Raw genomic sequence first — 12,121 nt, forward strand, 5'->3', positions numbered from 1 at the left:
AAATCATGAGATCAGGTAAGATCACCAAGGGGGTTAGTCTAGAGACATAAGAGGTGAGGCCTAAAACTTGAGCCCTTGGGGTAGAGAAGATGAGGAGGAACCAAAAAAACGAAAACAAAATTGAGGAGGAGATGTCATCTGGTTAAGGAGTGAACAAAAAGACAAAAGGAGTGGTTCCTGGGGATAAAAATGAAGAAACTATTTCAGGGAGGAAGAAGAAATTAATGGTTTCAAAAGCTTAAGTTCACATATGCAGAAGATTGAGAAATGATCATTGAATGTAGCAGTGGCCAGTTACTAAACTGAGTGGCGGTCTCAATTTCTCCATTCTGATGACTGATTATAAGCCCCCCCAAAAGAAGGAAAAGAGAAATATTTAGCTCAGTGGAAGCACTTTTCTTCCTGAGTCAGAACCTTTAGTTGGTTCACTGATCAGAAGAAGTGTACTTCATTAATCTTCTGATGTTCAGTTCATTTCAGTGGCTCAGTCATGTCCGACTCTTTGTGACCCCATGGACTGCAGCACGCCAGGCTTCCCTGTCCATCACCAACTCCCGAAGCTTGCTCAAACTCATGTCCATTGAGTTGGCGATCCCATCCAACTGTCTCATCCTCTGTTGTCTCCTTCTCTTCCTGCCTTCAATCTTGCCTAGCATCAGGGTTTTTTCCAATGAGTCAGTTCTTCACATCAGTTGGCCAAATTATTGGAGCTTCAGCTTCAGCATCTGTCCTTCCAATGAATATTCAGGACTGAATTCCTTTAGGATTGACTGGTTGGATCTCCTTATAGTTCAAGGATCCAATGGATCAACGTCCGTTTGATCATTGAAAAAGCAAGAGAGTTTCAGAAAAGCAGATGCTTTACAGGGAGGCCTGGCGTGCTGCAGTCCATGGGACTGCAAAGAGTTGGACACGACTGAGAGACTGAACTGAACTGTTTTATTGACTATGCCAAAGCCTTTGACTGTGTGGATCACAACAAACTGTGGAAAATTCTTCAAGAGATGGGAATACCAGACCACCTGACCCACCTCCTGAGAAATCTGTATGCAGGTCAAGAAGCAACAGTTAGAACTGGACATGGAACAACAGACTGGTTCCAAATAGGAAAAGGAGTATGTCAAGGGTGTATATTGTCACCCTGTTTATTTAACTTATATGCATAATATGTCACGCAAAATGCCAGGCTGGATGAAGCACAAGCTGGGGTCAAGATTGTCAGGAGAAATATCAGTAACCTCGGATATGCAGATGACACCACACTTATGTCAGAAAGCAAAGAACTAAAGAGCCTCTTGATGAAAGTGAAAGAGGAGAGTGAAAAAGTTGGCTTAAAACTCAACATTCAGAAAACTAAGATCATGGCATCTGGTCCCATCACTTCATGGCAAATAGATGGGGAAACATTGGAAACAGTGAAAGACTTTATTTTGGGGGGCTCCATAATCACTGTAGATGGTGACCACAGCCATGAAATTAAAAGACGCTTTTTCCTCGGAAGAAAAGCTATGACCAACCTAGATAGCATATTAAAAAGCAGGGACATTACTTTGCCAATCTTTTGATGTAGATCCAGATTTTTTTTGCATAGAAATAAGTTGCCTAAAAGCAAATATTTGAATTTTTATTTCCTTAAGCTATGGAAGGACAAGAAGACACCTACAGCTATTTTAATGCAGAATATGTCTATAGATTTTTACAACCCTACCCAAATATTCTATAATGGTGTTACTTACACCCATGTCAACAACAAGAAAAAAGGCAAATCACCCTTATTAAGTTTTTTCAATAGATTCATCTTAGTTTTTATAGAAACAGTTGTGGGGGTTTTTTTTGTACCCATATTTTATCAATTTATAAATAAGTACAAAGGAATACCTAAGTTTGGGAACAAGCATAATTCTCTCTTGATGATGAGATTGGTGGAAGTGAAGGAGAGCTGGAAACTAACTGTTTACTGGTCCAGAGTATTGACTATGCCATGGGTATTAGCTTGCACATTTAATACCAAGAGAATAGAGCATTGGTAATTTCAAGAGAAGAAAAATGGAATCTTATGAAATATCTTAAATTGTATTCACTTATAACTTATACCATAACATTCTGACTTATAGAAATGAAAATGAAAAAAATCAGCAACAGTAATTTTATTGTCCTCACCCTCACATTACCTTCTGAAACTTAAATCCAGTCTTTGTACAGATCTCAAGACTTCCCTCTACTTCCCTCCTGTAAGAAGCCTCCTACTTGCTGGGCATTCACCCTCAGGCATGTGGCTAAGGTGTTTTTCAGTTATCATTTCTGGACAATCAGATAATTTCCAGTCTTCTCCATCTTATTACACATTTTAAGTGTAAGCTATGGAATATAAGGTCAAAACTCAATAAATTTATCTTCCTTATTTCAGGAATCATTTACTAAATATATAGAGTCAAACATGACAGTGCTGAGCTGACAATACAAGTTTCTGAAGTTGGGTAATACAGCCATAGATCTTGGGCCTGAAGCTACTGAAGAACCCTAGCTTCTGACCCCTAGTCAAGTGTCATGACATACTAGTAACCAAGCCTAACCCTCTTTGGAAATGTGAATAATAAATCGTAGAAGTCAAGAATATGTCCCACATGGACAATATAGATGTCCTTCTAGAACTGGAGTAGGTGTGCTGAATATTGGAAAATTTTTCAAGACTACACAGTGATTTTAGGTCCTGGACCATGCAGAAAGACTGCTTTTTCTAAGACATTCTCCGAAAATCCAGAATGAGACAAAGAATCAAGACAGCTTAAAATAAGCCCCGTGAAAGGCCTGGGATAGCTTATCAGAATTTAGAGTCATTCTAATCACACCTTTGACAGTGGTGTCCACATGATGGATGGTGCTGAGCTGTTAATAGGACACGATGCCCTTACAGGAATGGCATTTTGGCAAAATGCAATATCTTCTGACTAACAGTTCATTTTTTATAAGACTCTATTTATGGACTGCATACTTTTATACGATCTCATTAGCCTGCCATTAATCATTTCTAAGTCTGTCTATATTATATAATTTTCAATGTCTGAATGCGCATTTATGAAAACTGTATTGCACTTATATAGAATTGTGGTTTACAAAGCATTTGGGGCCTGAATCCTCAGACAACCAGGAGGAGATGAGGGATGCTGGCCCTTTCACCTTATCTATACTTCCTTGGGTGAACTAGAGTCATCCAGGGGTGGAGGGGGTGGGGGAGGTGGGGGGTGGTGCACATTCTGAGAAATCTCAGCTTGAGTGGCACCTGAACAACTTAAGAGATGGAAATGATCAAAGAGTCTGGCTTTAAGAATGATGTTTTTGTGGGCATCTAATTTCTCTAAGGGCTTCCCGGGTAGCTCAGCTGGTAAAGAATCTGCCTGCAATTCAGGAGACCCCAGTTAAATTCCTGGGTAGGGAAGAGCCCCTGGAGAAGGGATAGTCGACCCACTCCAGTATTCTTGGGCTTCCCCAGTGGCTCCGATGGTAAAGAATCCATCTGCAATGTGGGAGACCTGGGTTTGATCCCTGGGTTGGGAAGATCCCCTGGAGGAGGGCTTGGCAACCGACTCCAGTATTCTTGGCTGGAGAATCCCATAGACAGAGAAGCCTGGCAGGCTACAGGTCAGAAGGTTGCAAAGAGTCAGCCACGACTGAGCTTGCACACATGCAAACTCTCTAGTACTGTGATCTTGTTATTCCTTATGAACTAACTAGTACACAATAATGTCACATCTCATGTTAGAATATATTAGGGAGTATCCTTGAGGCAGATGTGAGCAACCTACAGACATAAAGTGAACTCTTACTTTGTCCTGTGGTATTTGCCTTATGCAGAGCATTCTAAACCAGGAAGCTCCAGCTTGCTTTAAAAGTGGATGAATGTATAACTGATTCACTTTGTTGTAGACCTGAAAGTAACACAACATTATAAATCAACTTCAGTAGAATTCTAAAAAAATAAATAAATGGATCAGAAGGGGGAAAACAGAAGAGAATTAATGAATTGTTAGACAGAAGGCATCCAAGTTACTGGAAAAAGCACACTGGATCTTACCAAAACTAAGTCTTCTGATTCTGGTTCTTTAAGTTATTCAAACCCAGCATGGTAATTCACTTTATTACTCTGTATTAATTGACTATGAGTGTTGTAACAAGTGTCACAAATTCAATGGTTTAAACAACAGTAATTTACTGTCTCATAATTTTAGAAGCTAGAAGCTCTAAATTAAATTTTCTTCTTATTTTTGGTTTTAAATTATAATTTGATTTTTCTAGCTTTGTTGAGGCATAATTGACAAAAACTATGTATATTTAAGGAGTACAATGTGAAGTTTTGTTATATTTATACATTGTAAAATGATTGTCACAAATTAACACTTCCATCACCTCCCATAGTTTTCATCTGTGTGTGTGTGTGTGTGTGTGTGTGTGCATGGTGAGAGCATTTAAGATGTATCCTCTTAGCCAACTGTAAGTATTCAATTCAAATTCCCTTTGTAAAGAGAAGGGAAACTAAAATTATTTTAGGATCTACTGTGTTCAGGGCTTTTATATCCTACGTGTATGTGTGTGTATCCTATATGCACATGTATATGATAAGAAAGCATATGGTTCAGAAGGCATAGCTGTTAATAAATGATCCCTACGTCTGGAAGATCCTCTGCAGAAGGGAATGACTACCCACTCCGGTATCCTTGCCTGGAAAATTCCATGGACAGAGGAGCCTGGAAGGCTACAGCCCATGAGGTCACTCAGACTCCAACACGACTTAGCACTCATGCACGGAGAAACGTATTTTAGAGATAATTAAACAAACTTGCCCAGGGTTTACAGTCTTTGAGTCAGGTGCTACACCCATGTCTATTCTCTCCCAAGGCTTGTGTTACTTTTTACTATATCAAATAATCTGAAATACATACCACATATTCCTTCCTTTGTATCTCTTCTTTAAATCCCAAATCATGGATACTATTACTGCCAAAGCACCTGAATTGATCCTATATATTGCCAAGTGATCAAATTACAAGTTATTTAGTTGAAAATGATAATTTCTCCCTCCAAAGAGATGGAATCTTACAGTTTCTCTGACAGCTTTTCCCCTTCTCTAGTGTCCTATCACTGGGGACTACCCAAAGAAGCCTTTAACTACAGATTACTGATTAATCTATTTTGTTTAGATACTGCTTGATGATGACAGAATGGTCCATGGGGACAGTTTTGCAATGGATATTTTCAACAATGATGGGATCACAGAACTAAACAGAGTATCAAGAGACATTTAATGCAGTAGAAACATCTGGTCTGTTTTTGCAGCAGAATTAGCATATGATTATCATCTGATTATTATTATCTCAGAAATCATTTGAACCTATAATGATACCTCTGATTGCAGAGGTGGGGAGGGAACACTGGTGGAAGGAAAGGAGACTTAAGCATCATAGTTTAATTTTAGAGAATAAACACTTGTGTACTCTAATCTAATCTTGATGTACTTCCTTAGTCCAAGGTATGGGAACATTTAGGGAAAGGATGGAGAGAGGTAAGAGGAGCTGAAGCACTTTGGGCTGAATCAGAGAAACCAGAGGTAAATGTTCCAGACCAGTAGTGTCTCATTCTGAGATGGGTCCTGTGTGTGTTCATGTGTGTGTGTGTGCTAAGTTGCTTTAGTTGTGTCCAACTCTTTGTGACCCTATAAACTGTAGCCATCCATGCTCCTCTGTCCATGGGATTCTCCAGGCAAGAATACTGGAATGGATTGCCATGTCCTTCTCCAGAGGATCTTCCCGATCCAGGAATCAAACCATAGTCTCTTATGGTTCCTGCATTGATAGGTAGATTCTTTACCTCTAGTAGCACCTGGGTAGCCCCCTCATCTTCACACACAGGGAGTTTTGCTAAAGTTTTATTCCTGGCTTCCAGCTGAACCTGCACACTTTCACTCCCATATGCTAATGCTATGCTATGCTAAGTCGCTTCAGTCGAGTCCGACTCTGTGCGACCCCATAGACGGCAGCCCACCAGGCTCCGTCATCCCCGGGATTCTCCAGGCAAGAATACTGGAGTGGGTTGCCGTTTCTTTCTCCAGTGCTTGAAAGGGAAAAGTGAAAGTGAAGTCGCTCAGTCGTGTCCGACTCTTAGCGACCCCATGGACTGTAGCCTACCAGGCTCCTCCATCCATGGGATTTTTCAGGCAAGAGTACTGGAGTGGGGTGCTATTGCCTTCTCCGTTCACTCCCATAAGAGGTGATTTATGTGATTGAATGAATATGGGAGAAGAAATTGGGTACCCAGTCCTTGCTTTTCCCCTCCCCATTTCTCTCTCTACTTCTCCTTCTCTGCCCTTCGGTCCCCTCTTCCTCCCCTCTCTCCAGAGAGACCAGCCCTTCTGAGCCACATGATATTTGGACAGCCCAGACTAGGCTCAATTCCTGCAGGAAGAACTCAAATGGCCAGCTCAGGCGGTGCCTGAAGAACCATGTCTAATGAGTTCAGGGTTGACAAGTAGGAGAGCAGAGCGAGTGAAAACAGTTTCTTTAACTGCTACTGGCACAGGAGAAGATGCAGATGTCTGGGGTTTTAGTGCAGTTATTTTATTTTGGAAAACACAGATATTAGCCTCATGTGTTAGTTGCTCAGTCATGTCCAACTTTTTGCAACCGCATGGACTATAGCCCACAAGGCTCCTTTCTTCATGGAATTCTCCAGGAAAGAATACTGGAGTGGGTAGCCATTTCCTTCTCCAGGAAATATTCCTGACACAGGATTTGAACCCCTGTCTCCAGCATTGCAGGCAGATTCTTTGCCATCTGAGCCACCAGGAAAGCCCCAGATAAAAGTCTAAGTGAGATGGTTTCAAGAGCTCAGTAAGAACTATTCTTATAACTAATCCTGAAACTATGACAACACACAAATGAAGAAAAAAATATTGAATTATAGAGCTAGAAAGAAGCTGACTCTGGGAAGAATGTTATCTATTAGTCATTCTCACCATAGTAAGAAGTAATGTATTCAAATTGTTTTCCCTTAATACCTAACATTTAGTCAAAATTGACAATTTTTTCAGTAAAATCAATTAAAGAAATTTCAACATTCCTTTTAAACAATGGTTTTCACTTTTAGCTTCTTTTCTCCAAGAGCCAAACAAGTTAGTTTGAACTCTCTGTATTTCTATTCATGGAAATTTGAAGAGCAAAAGACCATGTATTCTAGTTTGCATGAAATAGTCCCATTCATGCCTATTGTTCTAGTGCCCTCTCTGGTTTAGTATTTGTTCCATAGTTTTCCTTTTGTGAAGTGTAAAGTTGTTGTTAATGTGCATTGAATTAAGTCAGGATGGGTTTGGCAGCCATCCACTCTGTTCTTCCAGTCACTGCCATGGACTCATCTCAGGGCAGCAGTCATTATGTCACAGGCTGTTTGAAATCCACACTGTTCAGATCTGCAGGACAAATGTAAGCATCTACTTAAAAAAGACAGACATTATTTCAGAAATCCCCTGCTTGAGTGAGTTGTGTTTATATATTATTATAAAAAACATGACTTTTCATTTGGATCAAATGGTTCCATTTTCTGTTTAATTTCACTTATTGTCAATTCCACATTTTCTTGTGCACTTACAAAAACTGAAATAATTGCTATTAATATAGGTGTTTTGGTTTCATGAGTGTAGGAAAAACTTGGTAAACCGGAAGGTAATGTCAGCTTTATGTTAGCATCATCAGAGGCTTTAGGTAGAAAATCAGTTAAAATAATTGCAATAATTTTTTGATCCTTTTGTGCAATTTATAGAATCAAAAATAGTGTTTGGAAGTGCATTCTGCTCAAAGTGAGATATTTTACATTATTGTGACTGCTATTGTAAATTCAGTAAGAGTTTGACATTAAAGATAAGAGTATTGGTGGGTTTTTGGTAGTAATAATAAATGCAAATTTTGGTGGAGCATAACCTTCTGGTATTAACAATATACATACTTGATCAAGAGATCTATAAAGAATCATTAATTTTCTTTCTGTGATAATGACATGGTTATACTTTTTAAAGAAGCCTCTATCTTTTAACATATGCACTCAAATGTCTATGATTGCAGTGTTATTATGTATGAGACACACCTCAGATAGACCCATGTTTTGCTCATGGTGCTACTGCTCAGTCACTCAGCTGTGAGTCTGCCAGGCTCCTCTGTCCGTGGGATTTTCCAGGAAAGAATACCGGTGTGGGTTGCCATTTCCTCCTGCAGGGGATCTTCCTGACCCAAAGATCAGGCCCACATCTACTGTGTCTTCTGTGCCTCCTGCATTGCAGGTGGATTCTTTACCACTGAGCCACTGGGGAAGCCCACATCGATCTTAGGATGAGGGAATATGCTGCTGCTGCTGCTGCTAAGTCACTTCAGTCGCGTCTGACTGTGCGACCCCATAGACGGCAGCCCACCAGGCTCCGCCATCCCTGGGATTCTCCAGGCAAGAACACTGGAGTGGGCTGTCATTTCCTTCTCCAATATGAGGGAATATATATGGGTACAAATGAAGCAAGAGTGGTTGTGAATTGATGGGTGGTTGTATGTGAGGACTTACTGAACTCTTTTCCATATTTTCTTTGATTGCTTGAAATTGTCCACAGTAAAGAGGAAGGAGAGAGAGGAAGAGACAGAGACAGAGAGAAACAAAAACTTAAGTTTTAAAAGCTTTGTGATAAGGCAAATGACACAAAATATTCAGGATTGCAGTAAGATATCAGATTTTAGAATGTTGGATCTTTTGAAGATTAATTTAGGAATCGTATCAGGTATTCTACAATAGTATTAAACCTTTTTGTAAATCTTCTAGATTTAATTCCATTTTCTTGGGACTCGATTGGAAATCTTGAAATAATCAAAATGCGGTATCAGTTTCTTAAGATTTTTGCGAACTGTATTTAGGATACCCTGTATGTTAAGGGTCTTGAATCACCACTGTCATTACCTGATGATCATCATTCCCATTAATTAAGGACAAATATATCACTTTAATGCTTCTGGCTCCTTTTGGCATGAAAAAAAAGGACTTACTCATTTGCATATGAGTAATGCAGGGAGCAATTTTTAGAGAAATTACAGATATAGCCTCCAGAATCCTTTTGATTTGTAATTTGTTATTTCCATTTCAACTGCTCCAACGGTGATTGAACTTAGCACAGTTTGTGCAAGAAAACACTATTAGTATTGCTGTAATTGTTGTTGTTATTGTAGAAGTATTAATAGTTTTCTGTAGAGAATAGATCTTTCAGTCCGATTCATTATTTTAACGGTCTTCTGAAAAGTACTTTCTTTGTTTCACTTCTGAAATAGAACTTAGAAAAAATGTCTTTAGTTGAGACATTCAGAAACATCTGTAATTTCACACAATGCATACAGAATAAACCCTCACAGAATTATTTCCTAAAAGTATCTGTTAAAAAATAAGTGAATTTTAGTTTATCCTAATATTACTTTCCATCTATTATTTTAACTCCTTTTTTTGTGACAAGAAGAAAAAAATGTTTGACTGATGATATGAAACTTCTATCTTACATTGTTAAAAATACCACTAAAGATCACAAACAGTAGTAAAATACAGTAAAGTAAAGGATCAAATATTGAAAAGTAAAATAAAGGATCAAATATTGAATTATTTAACATCACGCTCAAATATAGTACTTTGTTTTCATATTGTGGATACTGAAATGTAAATATCTTATTAATAGTAGTAGCTTCATATTGTCCTTACTCAAGGCACCAGTAACAAGTAGGGCAAATTTCAACATCAATGATAGTAGATATAGGTTTGCATATCAAATAGCCTTCCTGATAATTTAGAACTTTTTTCACAGACTTCTTGTCATATATGATTATATGCTATTGTTTTATATACCTCATAATAAGGCTGATGAATCACTTGTGCCCTTCCAAGTTCTTATTATTTGCAAGTTCTTTACATAATTAGTATAATTGTTAATCACTCTGCAGGAGTGTTTGAAAGATATTTGTCCATTTGGAAGTTTACTTAAGGTAGTGCTAGATAATATTTTATCTAAATCAAGTCACACCAGGGACAGATAAACTAGACAATGTAATAAGGTGCTGATAGTGACTGATTGAATTAGGCTGGTTCTGGAAACCTCTTCAGATTGTGGACCTTCTCCTCTTCCCAGCGGGTATCTTCTCTGGGGAAGATGAACTGAGAGTATGTCTATTTAAATATAAATAACTCAATTTGCTTTTCTTCTTTTGGACAGTAATAACTAAAATTTTATCTTTGACACCAAACAATCTTTCGCTGTTCATATTGAAGATTATAATTTAGATCAGAGATTGGTATTTTTTTACATGAAGGACAGATAGTAAATATTTTAGCCTTCTTGAGTCACACAGCCTCAACTGCTACTACTCAAGTTTGCCATTACTGCATGAAGGCAGCCATAAAAGATATGTATACAGATGAGTAGGTCTGTGTGCCAATAAAACTTTATTTGTAAGAACAGATGCAGACCAGATTTGTTCCATGGGTCATAGTTAGTTAACCTTTGATTTAGCTGATTAATCAAGGAGCCAAATTTGGACTGAAAGTTTGGATTCAAATTTGAGATTTGAAGAGACCTGATTTTCAGAGTGGATTTGAAAGTACCTGAAATTTCTCAGAGAACAAAAGATAAGGGTTCAATGAGTGAGGGCTTGAGAGACCTGTCAGAGTTGGAATTTGAAGTAAATAACTATGATGCTAGTGCTTGAGAACTCTAAGGAAATAATGGATGGTAACCAGGGCAAGAGTAGGCTGTTGTGAGAATGGCTGACATGAAGTGAAAGTAAGATTTGTTGAAGTTGGGAAAGTCTGAAAATGGATGTCGATTGGAAAGCTGTGGAAGGGATGTCGAAAGTTCCATAGCGATTATCTAATCTATCCCTCTTGGATTAACAGATACTTTAAAATGTAAACAGTACAACATTTTTGCTGTTTGATAAGTTAAGGAGATAACTAGACAACTGGATATTTTAGTGGAAACCTTTAAGACAAACTCCCCAGGGGCTGATCATTCTTCCTTCCTAGGTGATGGGGAAATAGTGGTAAATTATACTTGTGAAGTCTTCCTTTGAAGAATTGTGTGGTCTCTGCCTTGGGGAGTTTATATTATAGAGGAGGAAGCAAACAAGGTACAGATAAATTTTGTATCAATAAGCTTGGGCTGCCATAAAAAAATATCAAATATTGGGTGACTTAAACAAGAGACACTTGTTTCTCACTGGAGGCTGGGAAGTCCAGGATGAAGGTGTTGGCAGCTCCGGTTCCCAGGAAGGATTCTCTTCCTGGCTTTCAGATGGCTGGCTTCTCTCTGTGTTCTTACATGATAGAAAGTGCTCTGGCATTCTCTTTTCTTCTTATGTTGTTGTGGTTCAGTCACTAAGTCGTGGCCAACTCTTTGAGACCCCAGGGACTGCAGCACACCAGGCTTCCCTGTCCTTCAGTATCTCCCAGAGTTTATTCAAACTCATGTCCACTGAGTTGGTGATGCCATCCAAACATCTCATCCTCTGTCATCCCCTTCTCTTCCTGCCTTCCATCTTTCCCAGCATTAGAGTTTTTTCCAATGAGTTGGCTCTTCACATCAGGTGGCCAAAGTACTGGAGCTTCAGCATCAGTCCTCCTAATGAATATTCAGGGTATATTTCCTTTAGGATTGACTGGTTTGATCAATAAGTGAACTAATCCCACCATAGTGTCCCCACTCTCATGATCTTATCTCAACTTTCTTAAAGCCTCACATCCAAATTTCATCACGCTGGGGGCTAGAGTTTCACCATATGAATTTCAGAGGAGGGACACAAGCATTTAGCTCATAACAAGCTGTCATATTCAAAAGTAAACATAGATTATGAAATATACTAGCAAAAGGAATAAAAATGGTGATATGATGGAGTTGAGTTTAAGGGGGTAATCCTATCAGGGTCATCAGGGAAATTCTTTCTGAGAAGGTGACATATTACCCAATATTTAAAAGATGAGAAGGATCCATGCATTGACTGGGAAAACTACTCCAGGAGAAGTAACAACAAGAACTGTGGCTTTGAAACAAGAAAGAACTTGGCAAGCT

This window comes from Giraffa tippelskirchi, chromosome 6 (assembly GCF_054371585.1).
Source record: "Giraffa tippelskirchi isolate mGirTip1 chromosome 6, T2T-mGirTip1v1.2.pri, whole genome shotgun sequence".
Classification (NCBI taxonomy): domain Eukaryota; kingdom Metazoa; phylum Chordata; class Mammalia; order Artiodactyla; family Giraffidae; genus Giraffa; species Giraffa tippelskirchi.